This window comes from Delphinus delphis, chromosome 3 (genome assembly GCF_949987515.2).
Source record: "Delphinus delphis chromosome 3, mDelDel1.2, whole genome shotgun sequence".
NCBI classification, from domain to species: Eukaryota; Metazoa; Chordata; class Mammalia; order Artiodactyla; family Delphinidae; genus Delphinus; species Delphinus delphis.
In genome coordinates, this window is record NC_082685.1 from 102,859,538 (window position 1) to 102,876,077 (window position 16,540).

The following is a 16,540-nucleotide window of genomic DNA, read 5'->3' on the forward strand; positions in this document are numbered from 1 at the left end:
TTGCTGCAGCTGCTATATCAGCACTTGCTGCTTCACCTTGTATTTTGGTGTTATGGAGGTGTTATGGTTTCCTTCAACCTCATGAGCCAACCTCTGCTAGCTTCATGCTTTTCTTCTGCAGCTTCCTTACCTCTCAGCCTTCACAGAATTGAAGAGAGTTAGGGCCTTGCTCTGGATTAGGCTTTGGTTTAAGGGAATATTGTGGCTGGTTTGATCTTCTATCCAGACCATTAAAACTTTCTCTATATCAGCCGTAAGGCTGTTTCCCTTTCTTATCGTTCATGTGTTCACTGGAGTAGTGCTTTTAATTTCCTTCAAAATTTCCAATTTTCCTTTGGATTTAAAACTTGGTTAACTGTTTGGCACAAGATCCTTAGCTTTTAGCCTATCTCAGCTTTCATCATGCCTTCCTCACTAAGTTTAATTATTTCTAGCTTTTGATTTAAAGTGAGAAACGTGTGACTCTTTCTTTCAATTGAACACTTAGAGGCCGTCGTAGGGTTATTAACTAGCCTAATTTCAATATCGTTGTGAATAGAGCGCTCCGAGGAGAGGGAGAGAGACAGGGGAACGGTGGGTCAGGGGAGCAGTCAGAACACACATGACATTTATCAATTAAGTTCGCTGTCTCATGTGGGTGTGGTTTGTGGCACCCTGAAATAAATGTAAGAGCAACATCAAAGATCACAGACCAGAGATCACCATAACAAATATAATAATAATGAAAGAATTGGAAATATTGTGTTAATTATGAAAATGTGACAGAGACATGAAGTGAGCAAATACCGTTGGAAAAATTATGCCAATAGACTTGATCCATGCAGGGTTGCCACAAACCTTCAATCTGTAAAACAAAACAAAACAAAACACAGAATCAGTGAAGTGCAATAAAGCAAAATGCAATAAAATGAGATATGCCTGTATATACTTGATTCTCCTTGAGACTCAGTTACCTCATCTGTAAATGGGACCACGGTAACATCCTTCACAAATGATGAGGATAGGTAGACCTGAGATAACAGTTCTTTCTGAACTCACCTGGAAAGGGTGAACACGAAGATAGAGGATGCTAGTGAGAATTGCATTATAGAAGAAACGTCTGAATGGAAGGCTGAGTATTGGAGTCTATTCCAATTATGATAAAACTATGGGATGACCTAGTGTTGATAAATAAGTAAATAGCTCTTTGTGTCTGAATCCTCACAGATGGACCAGGGGATATTTTCAGGACATATAAAGCAGTTGAACCTCCTAAGCAAGAGCAAAGATATAAAAGTCATTTGTGGGTCACAGAAACTAAACAATAAGAGGAAACCTTCTATTTATTTATTTTTAAAGTCAATAGTCCAGTGACCACTCTGTCATTCTGAAATTTTGTTCCTCATCCTCTAGAATATATACTCAGCTGAGTGGCCAGTACCTTTGGAGGCCTTGACTCTCTGTTAGTAGAAGGAAATTGTGCCTACATTCCTCTCAGGCCTTGCAGAAATACTTTTTATCAAGAATCTTTGGATTTCACAAAAACCTCTAGAATTCTTTTCTCAGACTGCAAGTTTAATTATAATTTAAGATTTGCAAGACACATAATTTCCCCTTAATTTAAATTTCCTCTTATTCTAGTAGGATTTTAGTTTTGTATTTCAATGAAAGCTTGTACATGTTTAAAAAAATGATTGGTTAGAAAATTAGTCTTGCTATGTTTCCAAGTATTCAAGACTTATAAATTTAAAACAAGACAAAACACATTTTATTTTCAAAAGAGAAAAAAACTACTTGTTTAGTTTTGAATTTAAACTTTAAAGTTTTATGCTGGGGAATTTTTTCCCACTTTTCTTTTTAACTAACTCATGTCTCATGAATCTAGTTTAATTTTCCTAATATAGTTCCTGTTCAATAACCTTTTCCAGTCATGGGAATGAAGAAATATGTTTTATTGTTTTTCAAGTTCAGACTTAATGTGCATTGTTCACAAAGTGATGGGGAGAAGGCCATTTTGTGGAAAATGATTCAAACTAGTCATTTTTCAGAAATGATTCAAATAGAGAGGTGATATCCACTTGGTGAGTAGGCTGTGGACTGCACTCCTGACTTTGGGATTTTCTGCCCTCTCAAGGCTTTGGGTTTCCCACGTGTCCAGTGAGGGAGTTGGTCTCCAGCTCCCTCAGAAGCTTTATGATTTTTACCACATAAGTGACTATAGCCTTTATTTAATATTTGGGCTACTGTGCCAATATCCCTGCAGTAATTTCTACTTAGTTTTTATCTGTTAATTAACTTATTTTATTTTTAACTTAAATGCGTTTTGAAAGGAAGTTTTGTTTCCCTGTCATAAATAGATGGTAACCTGAAAAAATTAATTTAATGAAAACCATACGGTATTATTAAGTTCTAGCTCCACATAGTTGCGTGAGGCTTGCCTTCTATTTCTTAAAAAGAAAGGGAAAACTGTTAGATAGTTCTTTGTGAGCACCAGCCTGAGACTTTCTTCTTGATATAATTAGAAGTCTCCAAAAACCTGAAATGCAGTGAATTTTCTCACTGTGTCATGCAATATTGATATGTCTCCTGAAATTATCTTGTACACTAGTGGTACATATCCCTCCACCTGGGAAACACTGGGTTGTATGTTGTCCGAGGCCTCTGCCAGTTCTAACAATTTATTATACTGCAAATCAGTAAATTCAGTTTACAGACACACGAAAGACATAGAGGTACATTCCTCTGCTGGTGCTTTGAACAGCTAAGATGCAAACATCTCGTAGGAAGAGCTGACTCCTCTCTACTCCATGACTCTGGGTAACTTGTTCAGACACGAAAAGGTAATGAGGATGTGTGCATAAGAAGTGGTCAACTTGATTTGGTTGTTACAAAAGACCTTTATCTAACAATCAAATTGGAAAAAGTCATGAAATCAAACTATTTTTGACAGAGCTGAAAAGCAAATACTGTGATCAGTTTAACAGAGTAGCTATATTTTGTTTGTTTTTGTTTTATTTTTTAGAGCTAATGCTTTTTTTTTTGTATTTTGATAGCAAATTGATGCAGTGTGATAATACTGCAAAACGTAAGCATCTTTAACATTTTCTAACTGCCCAGTGACCATTTATGTGATGAAAGTAAATGTCTTAAAATGAAATGAATTGCTATCCACTTATAACTTTGTGTTTGTTTTTCTTGCTCTAAGCTTGTACAGTAAGAGTAAAAACCTCAGTTCAAAACCTTTGCTTTCTCCTTTGTAGAGTGCTGCTAGAGTTACACAAGTGACCAAAGCTTAGAATCTTTTTGTTACCCAGCATGAAGTAAAAAAGTGATTAAAGCTGACTCACATAGAAAGTAGCAGTGGAAAATTAGTAGGGAAATTCATTGTTAGTTTTTTACTTCTACTGCCTACATAAAAAACACCACACTGACAATTGAGATATCAGTATTTTTCAATAACCCATTTTACTTGGCAGACGCCGCAAAGAGTTCCATACATCTGCCTGGGACTTGGAGGTGATACTTTTCATAGTATTAAATTTGGTGCTAGTCACTTCAGATACTCACTTCTGAGTGAGGGAGAGGTAGCTCACCCTCACCAATAGCAGCCTCAAAAAATCTCCACGGCACCTGCCACTATGAGACTGCATTTTCAGTTAGTACAAGCTTCTCCTGCTCCCTTATGCCTTCACCTACTTAATTCCGCTCAGAAAACAGTGAACACAGCCCAGACCCACAAGTGGCAAGGCAGATTACCCACAGTATCTGCAAAACCAGACCCTGGGGTGGAATCTTGAAATTCAGTAGCTTGGTGTTTCAGAGAGCAAGGGCCTGGGAACCAGGAGACTAGACTCCAGGTCCAGCTCCATGACTGACTGTGTGACGGTGAGCAACTCAATTATCTTCACTGATTTTCAGTGTCCCCTGCTCTAAAAGAAAGGGTGAGAAGGGATCTGGATAGCCATTTCTTACTTTAACATCCGATGATTCTACTTCCCATGGTATTACACTGATATCTAGCATTAAAAATATTGTTCAATAACCTTGGACTTTAAAGTAGCAACCCAGTCTGGCAGAAGGTTTTAAAAAGAATAGGCAGCGTAAACTCTCATCAAGTCATGCACTTTATTAAGGACTTAATAATAGACCCACAATTAAACAGACAGGTATTTCTGATTTGCTGGTTAACTCATTGACTCTGCTATGTATTGACCTTCAGAAAACTAAAGAATGATAGATATCGACTTAGCCATTAAGTAGTTGATCTGCAAACATACCTGAATTAATATTTTATTGATTGCATTTCATTTTAATTGTAGTGTGGTTAAAATTCCAATGAGATAAGTATCTTCCTTTACTGTGAAAACCCCAGAGAACAGTAGCTTTGAAACATTTATCATAACAATAAACATAGACTGTTACCCAACAGTTATGCTTAAAGATGCCTGTGAGTGACTAGACTAATATAGGCTTTCATGTAAAACCAGTGATTTGCATGGCACTTCACTGGGAGGTCATGTTTCCACAGATGAGCAGAATATTCCTAACCCAGAGGGCTAGCTGCGAAAATACACCTAAACTATGATTTACTTTTCCACAACAGCTCCATCCTACAACCTAAAACTCAAAGCCAAAGACTGTTTTCCAAACATGTTGTCAAAACCAAAGGAATATATTTACTTATTTTAAATTTGAACCAAAATATGATCATTTGCAATCACACAATTTTAAACTCTGATATTCTTTTTTCCAAGAGCAGTGGGCTGATTTTTAGAAAGGGAGCAGGGAATAGTAATTTCAATCAGCCAACACCTGTTGATATTTGGCTCTTCTAAATAACTAAGTAGTAAACCTCAATAGGAGTTTGGCTCAGCTTATTATTGTTATTTTACATCTTTATTGGAGTATAATTGCTTTACAGTGGTGTGTTAGTTTCTGCTTTATAACAAAGTGAATCAGTTATACATATACATATGTTCCCATATCTCTTCCCTCTTGCGTCTCCCTCCCTCCCACCCTCCCTATCCCACCCCTCTAGGTGGTCACAAAGCACCGAGCTGATCTCCCTGTGCTATGCGTGGCTCAGCTTATTACTAAAGTTGCTCCAGAAAAATGATCTTCAGTTTGCTGGAGTTGCCTTCCTCTGGTCATTCATTCAGCACACTATTGAGAGCCTACTATGTGTCAGGCAGGTAGTAATCTTCTCATGTGCGTTCCTTATCACACTATATTTTTCCAATGAAATCAAATTAAAAGCATCTGGTGACTTAAGCTTAGAACCATATTTCAGAGGCCAAATACCAACCCACTCCTGCAAATGGAAAAGAAAAGGAAGTGGGAGCTAGTAACCACGAAAAAGTATTCTGTCCGAGATCCCAGGATCTCCTTCAGCTCTGCCATCACTTTCCTGAATTCTATAGTTGCCACGCCTCATTTTCTTCAGAGAAAGGAGGCAACCTAGCAAAGAGGAAGAACACTGCCTCCGTGGCCAGACAGATTTGCTTTTGAAGACTCACTTCTCCATTAACCAGATGTGGAACCCGGCAAGTTTTTAAAACTTCTTTAAGCCTAAGTTTCTTCTCTAAGTTGGAAATAATAATATCCTACTCAAGGTTGCTGCAGGGATAAGATGAGATAATGTGAGTAAAGCTCTTAGTACTGCATTTGCAAATGATAAGCACTCAGGAGAGTGTAGCTTCAATTTAATCTTGTCATTAGCAGAGCATAGAGATGACAGATGAACTAAGATTTATTAAGTTCCTAGTACTCCTTGGGCAAAAAAAAAGGTTCTGGAAATTACCCTGTCCCCATTCTTTCCCCACCCTCACCTCACCCCAGTTTCTTCTTTACGAATTTGAGAGCTAATTCTCTAGCTTATTACCATCATTCCCTTCATCTCCTCTTTCTAATTCTTCATGATTCATTTTAGAAATATCACTGTACGTCAGCATAACCATCAGCAGAGAAAAACAGCAAAAGAAAAACAGTAAAAATTCAAATCACTAGCTAAAAGTTATTTAGTAGCAGTTATTTCTACGTGGTGGAATTAATGATAATTTTTATCTTCTTGACTTGTGCTTTTTTTATGTTTTCCAAACTTCTACGTTGACATAAGAACAGAAAAAAGAAAAACTGTATTTTAAAAAGTGTGTGTGTGTGTGTGTGTGTGTTTTGTAGCTGAGGGAAGTTACTTATAAAGCTCAGTAAAGAGTGGTTGTAGGGGATTGTCTGAAATAACTGGAGCATTCATGAGCATTAAAAGAAAATTATTTTAGCCAAAAGCCCAGGACTTAGGGTTCAAAGACATTGATTTCAATCCTAGTACAATGATTTAGTAGCTGTATGACCTTAGTCACTTTTAACATTTCTAAGCCTCATTTCTCTCATCCATAAAATGGGGTGGTAATATCATTCTCCAGTAATTCCTTAAAGATTAAGCAACATTGCATGTGAAAAATGTATGATATATGACACAGAGTTAGAGCTCAAATGTGTTAGTTGACTTATAACCCAAAGAGTATCTAAATGCTTTAAAAAAAAGTTAACCAGAAAATTTAGACAAAACCCCTGCACTCATTAAAATTACCTCATGCATTTGGATGTTCCGTCCATACCTGAAGTGTGACATAGTAAAAACTAAACTTAATATTTTTCCACATAATCCCTTCCCAAAGTACCTCCCTTTCTTGTATTTATTAGCACTGTTGATGAAAAGATCCACTTTATAGTTCCCCAAGCTAATAACATCAATTCGTTCCAACTTCTGATTTTGCAATATTTGATCTCTTCCTTCTTCCAGTTGAGGTTTCCTCTGAAATATTGGTTTGATTTCACTCTTTTCTCTCCTTCAGCGTTTCTCAACCTTAGCTCTATTGACATTTGGGGCTGGATTATTTTTGTCGTGGGTCTCTGTTCTGTGGTAGGATGTTTAGCAGCATCCTTAACCTTTTGATTTGTGGACCATCCTGGACCACATATTTTGTGACCACCAAAAATGTCTCTAGACATTGCCGAATGTCTCCTGGGAGGAGAATTCACTCCCAGTTAAGAACCACTGCTCTTCTTGGCTCGTATCCCATAAAAATAGCACTCTTGAGTTACACCATAGGTCCACATAATACTAACAGTAGTGATAACGGCTTTAAAAAATATTTGCCCCAAATTTAGTGTCTGAATCTATTTGTTATAATGAATCTCCATGTAATTTCCAGAGAGTGTACAAGAGGATGCCGAGTATGTTGCATTCACATCTCAGCTATTCTCTGAATAAGACAGCGCTTTGTGTTTGCCTGGTTTGAAGGTGTTATGCATTATTAAGTGAAAACGTCTCCCACATCACTAAACCTCACTCTGGAAAGTAACCATTTTTTTTAAATGGCCTCATTTGTTTATTTTATTTTGTTAATTGCATTCAATATATATTTTTCCATATTATCTTCTTGTCTATTTACATTAGAACACATATTCATTGTGGTGTAGAATGAAAATGCAATATGTACCTGATAGTATCTGTGACCCACATCAACACATTCACTAATGTGCTCATTAAATGTTAAGTAAGCAAGTATTATGTGGTTTTTATAATGCATAAATCCTTAGTAGATTATTATATACATGTTTAAGTATGTTAATGATTTTTAGAGGAACTGGTTGGGTTTTCTACATGTACTAAGAATGCATTATTATTATTATTCCCATTTAAAATAATTAAATATTTGCTTTTGCTACACACAAATTTGCCTTCCCACATGTTTTTCAGAAGTAGCTTACATTCAGATAATTACGAAAGCCTGTAGTTATATCCCTGGGGTATTTACTATGTTACACTTTGTGCTAAGTATTTTATATACATTATCTCTTTAAAATAAACTGCCTCAGCAGAGACACCTAGAAGAAAGAATAGAGAATAGATGTGGAAGAGAGGTAGAAGACTTCATTTTAAATTTCTTTAGAAAATATGTATGTAATTCTGGTTCTTAATCCTGACTGAGATAAAAATCCAGCTGTCCTCATTGTAAGGATAAGACATTCCTGTCCCTCACTTTCCATTTACTCCTCTGTCCTCCAAAGTTTGGCTTATGTTCTACCATTTAATTAAAACTCTACCAGCCATATTCATCAACAGCCTCTGTAGTAAACCCGGTGGGTTTCAGTCCTTATCCTAGTGACTCCCTGACTTTTATTTTTTAGATCACTTAGTCTTTTTAAAATACTCTATTCTCTAATATGTATCCTCAAGCTAGATTTCTTGCCTGATCTGCAGACCCTAAATTTATCTGCACACTGGACATGACAACTTAGATGTCTTAGGAACACGCTTATAATTCGGTTATTAGAAGCTGAATTCATCACATCTCACTACCCCAAGTCTGCTTTTCCTCCTGTGTTTCCCATTTCAATAAATATGTTCATGATTACCTCCATTTCTTGAGCCAAAATTAAGGCATGATCCATGGTTTTTCCCTCTGCCTTAGCTCTATTATTCAATTCAGTCGTCAAATCCTGTTAATTCTATCTCTTCAGTAGCTCTTAAACCATCATGTTTTCATGCTCCTGCTAACCATCTTAGTTCTGAATCTCATAATGTTTTGACTATTTTATGCAGCAGTTTCCTAATTGGCCTTCCAGGTGGACAAGTACATATTAAAATAAACTGTTTATTTTCCCGAATTGACCAAGTACCTATGCTTACATAGGTAAAAGATGATGCTTGACATAGCTGTCAGACCATGTATAACACGGACTGGTACAGCAAGACTGCAGAAAGAAGGCAGTGAGAGTACCAGTAAAGAACAAGCGGACATTAGGTTCAGGGGGGTGGTGAAGAGTGGCTAAATATGATTACCAGGAGTCATACAGGAAATGCCAAGGACTGAAGTAAGAACAAGAACCATGGATCAGCGACTATTGAAACAAACCAAGGCAACAGACAGATAGGAACCAGGGAGCAGCAGTAGCAGGATTTATAGGATTCTGCAGAATATCTTATTTTTTATACAGGCCATTTTTAATGGACCAGGTGCAAACTTGCTGGTTCTTGTACAATGGCATCTTAAAAGATGTCATGTAGTATCTTTCTTGAGATACATGGTCTCAAGAATTGGGGGTAAAACATTTCAACTGTGTATCAGATTAGGAGATTAGTGAATTGAGCCATAAATGGTCAGTAGAAGAGATTAACTGGGTTAGTTATTTGAGGGTAAAAGTAACATTTATGTCTAATAATATGTCTTTTGTATCTCCCTTACCTCAGCTTCGTTCTAGGATCTCTTAAGGCAAAGAATTTTGCCTTTAACCCATATCTATCTGTCTCTGCTTATAATACCTGCTTGGGCTACATAAGTCTTCTCCATAGTTTAATTTTGCTTACTTTGAAAGAGGATTCTGTACAGTTTGTTCTTGCCACTTGCCATCGTATTAGAGAAAGTGTTGACATGATATGTTGATCTTTGGATAGAATATTAAACAACCTGTAAAAAGAATTAGTTACAGGTAAATAATGTATATAGCAAAGGATGTCATTTTAGGTAAAATAAATACATGGAATTTGGAATTTTCTAAAATACTCTAATAACTTTCCTTGGACGTCGACTGAAGTAATATTTTGTTTTCCAATCAGTATTACTTTCTTACAAGTAATTCTCATGTTCTGGGTTAAAAAATTACCATCTCTTAATTTTGTATTTTGTAAAAATTTTAGTGAAAGCAGATAAAATTCTTCACTGTCTATCCAAATGTTACAGATCTATATAAATAAAAATTTGAGATTATATTCCTTGGATAGTTGATAGATAAAAGCAATGAACAAAGTGTAATTTGGAAATTGTATTGATTTTTCCAATTTAATGAAACCTAATGCACGTAAAATAAACATGGAGATTTGCAAGGTCTATTTAGCTCTTCATTTTGAAGTGCTAAATATTTTTATTTCTTTTTTCTAACTATAGCCTCTAACTGATTTTGTGGGTTCCATTGTCCTCAGGGGTAGCTCTGAATGCTATCTTTTAAAAGATGAGGAGTTATGGAATGGATTATATGAAATGCTATATAGTGAAGAATAATTCATAATGATTATAATAGCCATTAATTAATAAATCCATTCTAATTGTAATTATTTATGTTAATGGATCAATAGAGAAAAAGGAGGGTCTTTAAGTTGCAGTAGAGTGGGCATGTGGGAAGTTAACAGAGGATAGACCTTGATAAAGCTATCAGCTACATGGCTTGTCCATAAACATTTGTCACATGTCCTTTGAGAAGACAAGATTCTTTTTTCTGATGAGACTACCCATGTCCAAATGGTTCAATGCTGACAAACTCTTGCAATATTTCCTCCAGACTACATGGCGAAACATCTCAAGGAGCAGCTGGTTGACCTTAATAATGATCTGATTTCCTGTGAACTAAAAAAAGAGTATCGCACAAGCAAGGTGGCTGTGTCAGGACCTAAAAAAAGGAAGGGTCTGAATCAACCAATATGTCTCTGGCTGATATTGCTATACCATATCAGTTTCTAGTGTTCTGTTGTCTCCAGGAAAACTGTCTTACATTTTAATCGTACTTCATAGTTTGCAAAGGATTTAATATATATTATAACACTGGACCCTGAAGAAAATCCAATGAGATGGATAGGGTAGATTTTTGCCAAGATATATAGATAAAAAACAGACATCTGGAAGTATCATAAATATGACGCCAAGTTAAATTTCCCTTCAGGTAAGGAGTGTGGCCCGGATGAGAAGTTGATTGAGCATCTCAACCAGAGGAAGCCACAGCTGAACACCAAGAGATGATTCCACACAGAGAAGAAATCAGCTTTCTCAGCGATCTTCATCTCAATATCAAAAGATCCTTCGTGCTTTTCCAGCAAGAGTTCCCAGTTCCAGGAACCTAGGTATGGGTTTGCTGTCTAGGTATTGGCTTTGAAACAGCTTGATTTAGATTCTTTTCCCAACAGTCTGAAGGAGAAGGAGGTGTATTCATCTCATTAGATTACATGGAACATGAGAAATCAGGTGGAGGGAGGCTGTGGTGGGGCCTCTTCAAAACCTTTCCAATTCCTTTATCACTGAACTGGTTAAAGCTAACATTTTGTACTAAGAGGTAACAAAAGAAAATAATCTCACAGACACTGTAGAAAGAGAGATAGTTAACGTTGTACCTAAAGAGCTCTTAACCCTAAACACAGTCAAGAAATAGTGAGGGAACTTGCCTAAAGCAACTGCATCTTCAGGGTTAAGACAAGGTCTTGGTCACTAACTGACAGTAGCAACAGCAGAAAAAAAATCATTGGCTAAATAATGAAGTGAGAGCAGAGAAGGAAGGAGGGAGGAAAGAATACACGAAAAAGAAAAATAGGAGACATGGATAAGTACAAAGTCGAACTTAAATTTTTTTTTCCATTTTGAAAAAGTACCCAGAAAAAAAATCATAACCATAGCTATTATATATAGTTTTAAAATTCAGGAGTTAGCTACATACCAACATAAGATAAGTTATAAATTTATGTCCAAGATCAATGGCACATTTTTCTTTCTTCAAATCTTATTTCGGAAACCCAACCATGTGGCATGAGGATTGACCCTGGCAAAAAGATAGACATTTTAAAAACTAAAATGTACCTAAGACTCTAAATAGAAATGTCTTCATTAACACATTTTTAATATTATATCTCTAAAATCAGAATAATAAATCATAATATGACAAGATGGAAAAACGTTTGCATTTCAGGTCCTGTAAAACACGTGTATTTCTGCATTCAGTAATACATTCTACTTGCTGAATAGATTTCAGTTTCAATTTCATTGACATATGTTTGATAAACCTAAAGTTTTAAGCATGTTCTTTTAGTAAAATGTCAATTTGCTCATATATTCAATTTGCTTCCAGTCTTTTTGCCATATGTTTATTGACTTTTAGCTCAGTTCCTGAGGTTCTTAAAAATTATGTAGGGCTATTTTTCCTTTGTCCCTGATATGGGCACTGATCTAACTCAAGTTATATACCTAGAAATTTAGTTGTAAGTAAATAAACATAATATTCACTGTAATAAAAATAGAACAATAAAAATAACAACCTGGAGTTATCTCAGTCCTTTACTCTATACGATACAAGGCACCTTGACCGGTGACTCAGTCATCCTCCATTCCAGAATAGAGTTGCAATATGGTGATTTTGCCCCTTATTGTGTATTTTAATAAATTTTTTGCTGTAGCAAATTGAAATCAATCAGCTCACATAGTGAGATCTACTTGAGACAAATATATTCAAGTAATTTTGTTATTTTGCTAACAGTATCCCCCCCCCCATTTACCTCCTTACTCCATTTTTTATCACACACAGTAACAAAGGGTAGAGAAAACCTTTGGAGATTTTATGACAAAACACACAACTGTTAAATGGAAATGTTTGCTGGATGGATCCTATTTTCTCTAGAAAGAAGTATCTTTCATTTTACCTCTACCTTGAACAATTGTCTGGAGGTATTCTGATGTTGGTTTAGTCACCTGACCTAAGTCACATGGTTTGTAGCACTGGTAGAGACAAAATCTAAAATTGTGGTGTTCACCTCATTCAGGACTGTATCGATTTTTAACAGGAAAAAGTGGAAAATTATTTTGAATTAAACCAGGTATCATAAACATCAGCAAGGAGATGAAGAGGACATTCTCAATCCCCAAAATCTTTATAGTCAACTGTACATGGTCCCAATTATATAGAGAATTCTGAAACCCACTGTCTGAATTTTTTTTTTGATAATGTCTAGCATCCATTCTGATTGATTCCCATATCCATTCTAATTGGTCCATTTATTTTTAACAGCTTTAGTGAAGTAAAATTGATACATAACACACTGTTCATATTTAACTGTATATTTTTTAAAGTTTGCCGATGTGTATTCACCTGTGAAAACCATCACCACCAAGACAACAAACATATCCATCACCCCCAAAAGTTTCCTCATGCTTCTGTAATTCCTGCCTCCTGATCCTTCCCCTAGGCAACTACTGATCTGTTTTCTGTCACTATACATTAGTCTGAATTTCCTAGACTATTATATAAATGATTTGGGTCTTGCTTCTTTCACTCAGCATTATTTTATTGAGATTCTTCCATGTTGTAAAATGTACCAGTGGTTTGTTTTTTGTATTGCTGAGTAGTAGTCCATTATTTGAATATACTATAGTTTGTATATTCATTTACCTGTTGATGGACAGTTGTATAAATTTTTAGGGTTATTAGAGCTATGCAGGTTTGGGCTTTAGATAGATGTACAGTTATGATTGCATTCTGTCTCTTCATTTCATTCATACTCTTCTAAGCCTAATTAGCAGTTCATCATAGTGTAAATTTTGAAAGAAGTATTTCTGTTTCACAAATGACAAAACATCAACATCTCAGGATTGGTAAGCTATTACACTTCTTTTGTTTAATTTAGGCTAGGTCTATATATTAAAGAAATTGATCATCTCCATCAGTCAGCAAAGTGTTTGATTGACCTGAGTAATCAAATTAGTGAAAATGGCTGATCTGAGAGCTTTGAGAATAAATATAGCTTTCTGCTGAGTTTCACTGATTCTTTCCCTACTTGTTCTTTTGTTTCTATTTGTTGGAAGAAATTATGTAAAACTTAAGCATTGTTAACCTTTTTTTAATAAAAATTAATTATAGCCTTATATCTATAACAAAGAGTGAGAGATATATATCATTGGGGAAAAAAACTTCCATTTTTATTTTATAATTTTAAGAAGTATTTAAAAAAACTAAGAATGGAATTTTTTGAAATTTGAAAAATCTCTTGAAGTTATTTTTTCATTTGGTTGAAGGGTATAGGACAAAAATTGGGCAGTATACTAATTTCATTCATTGGCACTATAGGAATATACTCATATTTCACAGGTATACCATTATTAATGCCCAATCCTGTAGTCCTTTTTCATGCAGAACTCCCACTGGAAGTACCACATGAGAAAGAAATGTAGGATGAAACCTGATTATTATAATTCACAAGACTAATTATGACTTTGAGTTTTCCTGGATAAGCTAATTCCTTCTGCACCCTGGGATCAGTAAGCACAAAAGTAGTCTCACAAGGATTTCACTGCATTTAACATTACATATATTTATAAATAAACCCAGAGACATTAAAGAGTACTTCGGCTCTCTGCTCTTTTCTTTGTGTTTTGTTTTTAGAGTTATAAAAAGTTTAAGTAAGAGAATGCCACAGGTGTAGTTTCACTGAAAGATAAAATTAAAAAATAAGGCACACACCAATCACGTATATTTTTTGGCACTGACTCATTTGTTTTAAATAGACTGTTTATTTTTATTGGCATCACTGATGAATAAGACTAAAGAGGGACATGGGAAAGCAAGGATTAAAGAGAACTTGAAAGAAAGGAGAACCACAAACAAGAGTTGGAAGGAAAATAGAGAAAGAGGACTGCTGTAAGATAAAAGAAGGCTGGCAGGAGGGGCTCTGCTTAATTTTCCTTCTTTTAATTTTTTGTGGAGAGCTTTGTGAGTGACAGAAAATGATTAGATATTCTTGAATGATCTGAAATCTGTGTTTGATTTTTTGGTGTGACAAATCTCACTAACAGTGATTCCAGAGTTTTTTATGATGCCACTATAAACACATCCCTCCAACAGCCTTTTTTTATTCAGTCACCCATTGTACATCTATCTGAGAGGGAGTTTCTTTGTGTACTGAGTAATTTCCATGTTGTGAGGTTTCTTGTCTTCAGTTACCTCCAGTTTTATGCTTTAGTCAGAAAACTCACATAGCATTCAAAAAGGGAAACTCAAAGCAATATAGACTTTTGTGCCTTTTACAAAGAATTAGAGCTGTGTGCCCCTACCAATATAGCAATATATTATATAAGGTCAATACTCCTTTTCATACGCCTCTAATACAGATGCATTTTATGAGGTAGAACAGCAAACACTGAATCACTCTAGTAGAGATACACAAAACAAGTAATTATCGCTAGTTGCAGAAAAATAATTATGCAGTTGTGTGATGAAAACCAGTTTTTAACTGGGAGGAGAAATTCTACCAAAAAAGCATGTGGAAAGGCTAGATGTTGTGCTCTGGAAAATAAGCCATTCTATAAAATTTCCTAATGCAGCTGTATCATCCAGAAGAGGTACCATACTTTTTTTTTATAATAGCACATTCCACACTGGTTGTAATCCACTATGCTCGTATACAAGGCACATATTATTACTGCTATTTTCTGTTGACTTTTCTGTAAAAGTGACCGTTTTCTCTATTATTAATTCATCTAATATTTTAGCAAGAATACCCTTTATTGTCACTTAATGCTTACCAGGTAGTCCTTGATTATGATTCAGGAGACACCTAGGATCACTTGCAGTTCTTATTTGGAGTCAGCTATTACTATCATAAATGTTACTGCATATTATCTGTGTCTAAGATATATAAAATAGCATTTAGTTTAGGCAAAAAAAGCTAACAGGGCTTTGTTTGTAACGCAACATACTTTTCTTTACATTATATAGGACACCAGTGAAATGTGTACATTTTTACAGAAGGTATTTATCTCAGATATCTACAGTGAGTTCCCTCTGCTCTGACATAGACCTAGCCCCCATAGAAGCCAAGAGGATTTTGTTTCCTTACTGTTAAGCATGGCTGTTCAGGGCCCTTTAACTAAATCCACCACCATGAATGAACTTAGAGCAGAAACAGCAAGTACAGCTACATTTAGGCTTATATCAGCATTTCTGTTTAATACATTTTAAAACTATATTTTAAGTAATGTGGAGGTTATGACATGAAGTGACAAAACCCAAGCATGTGAGCTGTATGAAACTATCTTTAGCCAGGATTCCTGGGCCAACGTAATAAAGTATATGGGCTAAAGAAAGAGGCTCAGCTTTGCCTGCAAATTTTCAGGAGTGTGAAGGCTCTTTTTAAAGTCTTAATATTAAATATATCTTATCTATACACCTTAATGGCATCTGTGACCAGCAAACACGCCTGTGAAGCTTGAGGAAGTTTCCATTCTAATCCTTTCAATTGCTTCTTGCTGCTTTGTCCCCTTTCCCCAGCCCCACAGTTGCAAACTGGTCTCTATACCACTAAAAATGAACAAACCAACGAGACTTCCTTTGGGGCAATTTCTATGCTTGGGTTCAAGTGAAACGTAACTTTTCTGACCAACATATTTGGTCAAGATAGAACCCTTAAAAATACATTTTATAATATGATGACCAGTACAAACAAAGGACAAATATATCTACATCTAGCATATCTACATACATATATCTATATACTCTTGTAAAATATAGACCTTGCCATTGGTAATATCTTTGGGGCATTTATTAATTGTAAATCTATCTTTATCTCCTCATTTCCTAATCCATTCTAGAGCTTGATAGTATTAACAAATACATATGTTGATGTGATATATTTCACTACTGTTAATCAATTATTATCTACTATATTTTAAATGTTTTGGTAGACTAATAGTTTCCCTCAACAACTTTAATGTTGCAGCATAAGCATAAATTCTCAAATGGTGTATATTGGGTT

General features: G+C 35.4%; 1 long non-coding RNA gene across 1 annotated transcript in view; it reads right to left on the reverse strand.

Annotated features, from left to right (window-relative positions):
• The window catches only part of LOC132422167 (uncharacterized), a 39,607-nt gene that overhangs the window by 11,423 nt on the left and 11,644 nt on the right, over nucleotides 1-16,540 (reverse strand). Inside the window, exon 2 of the long non-coding RNA XR_009518822.1 lies at nucleotides 787-844. This is a non-coding gene — a long non-coding RNA (uncharacterized lncRNA). The remainder of the gene's footprint in view (nucleotides 1-786; nucleotides 845-16,540) is intronic.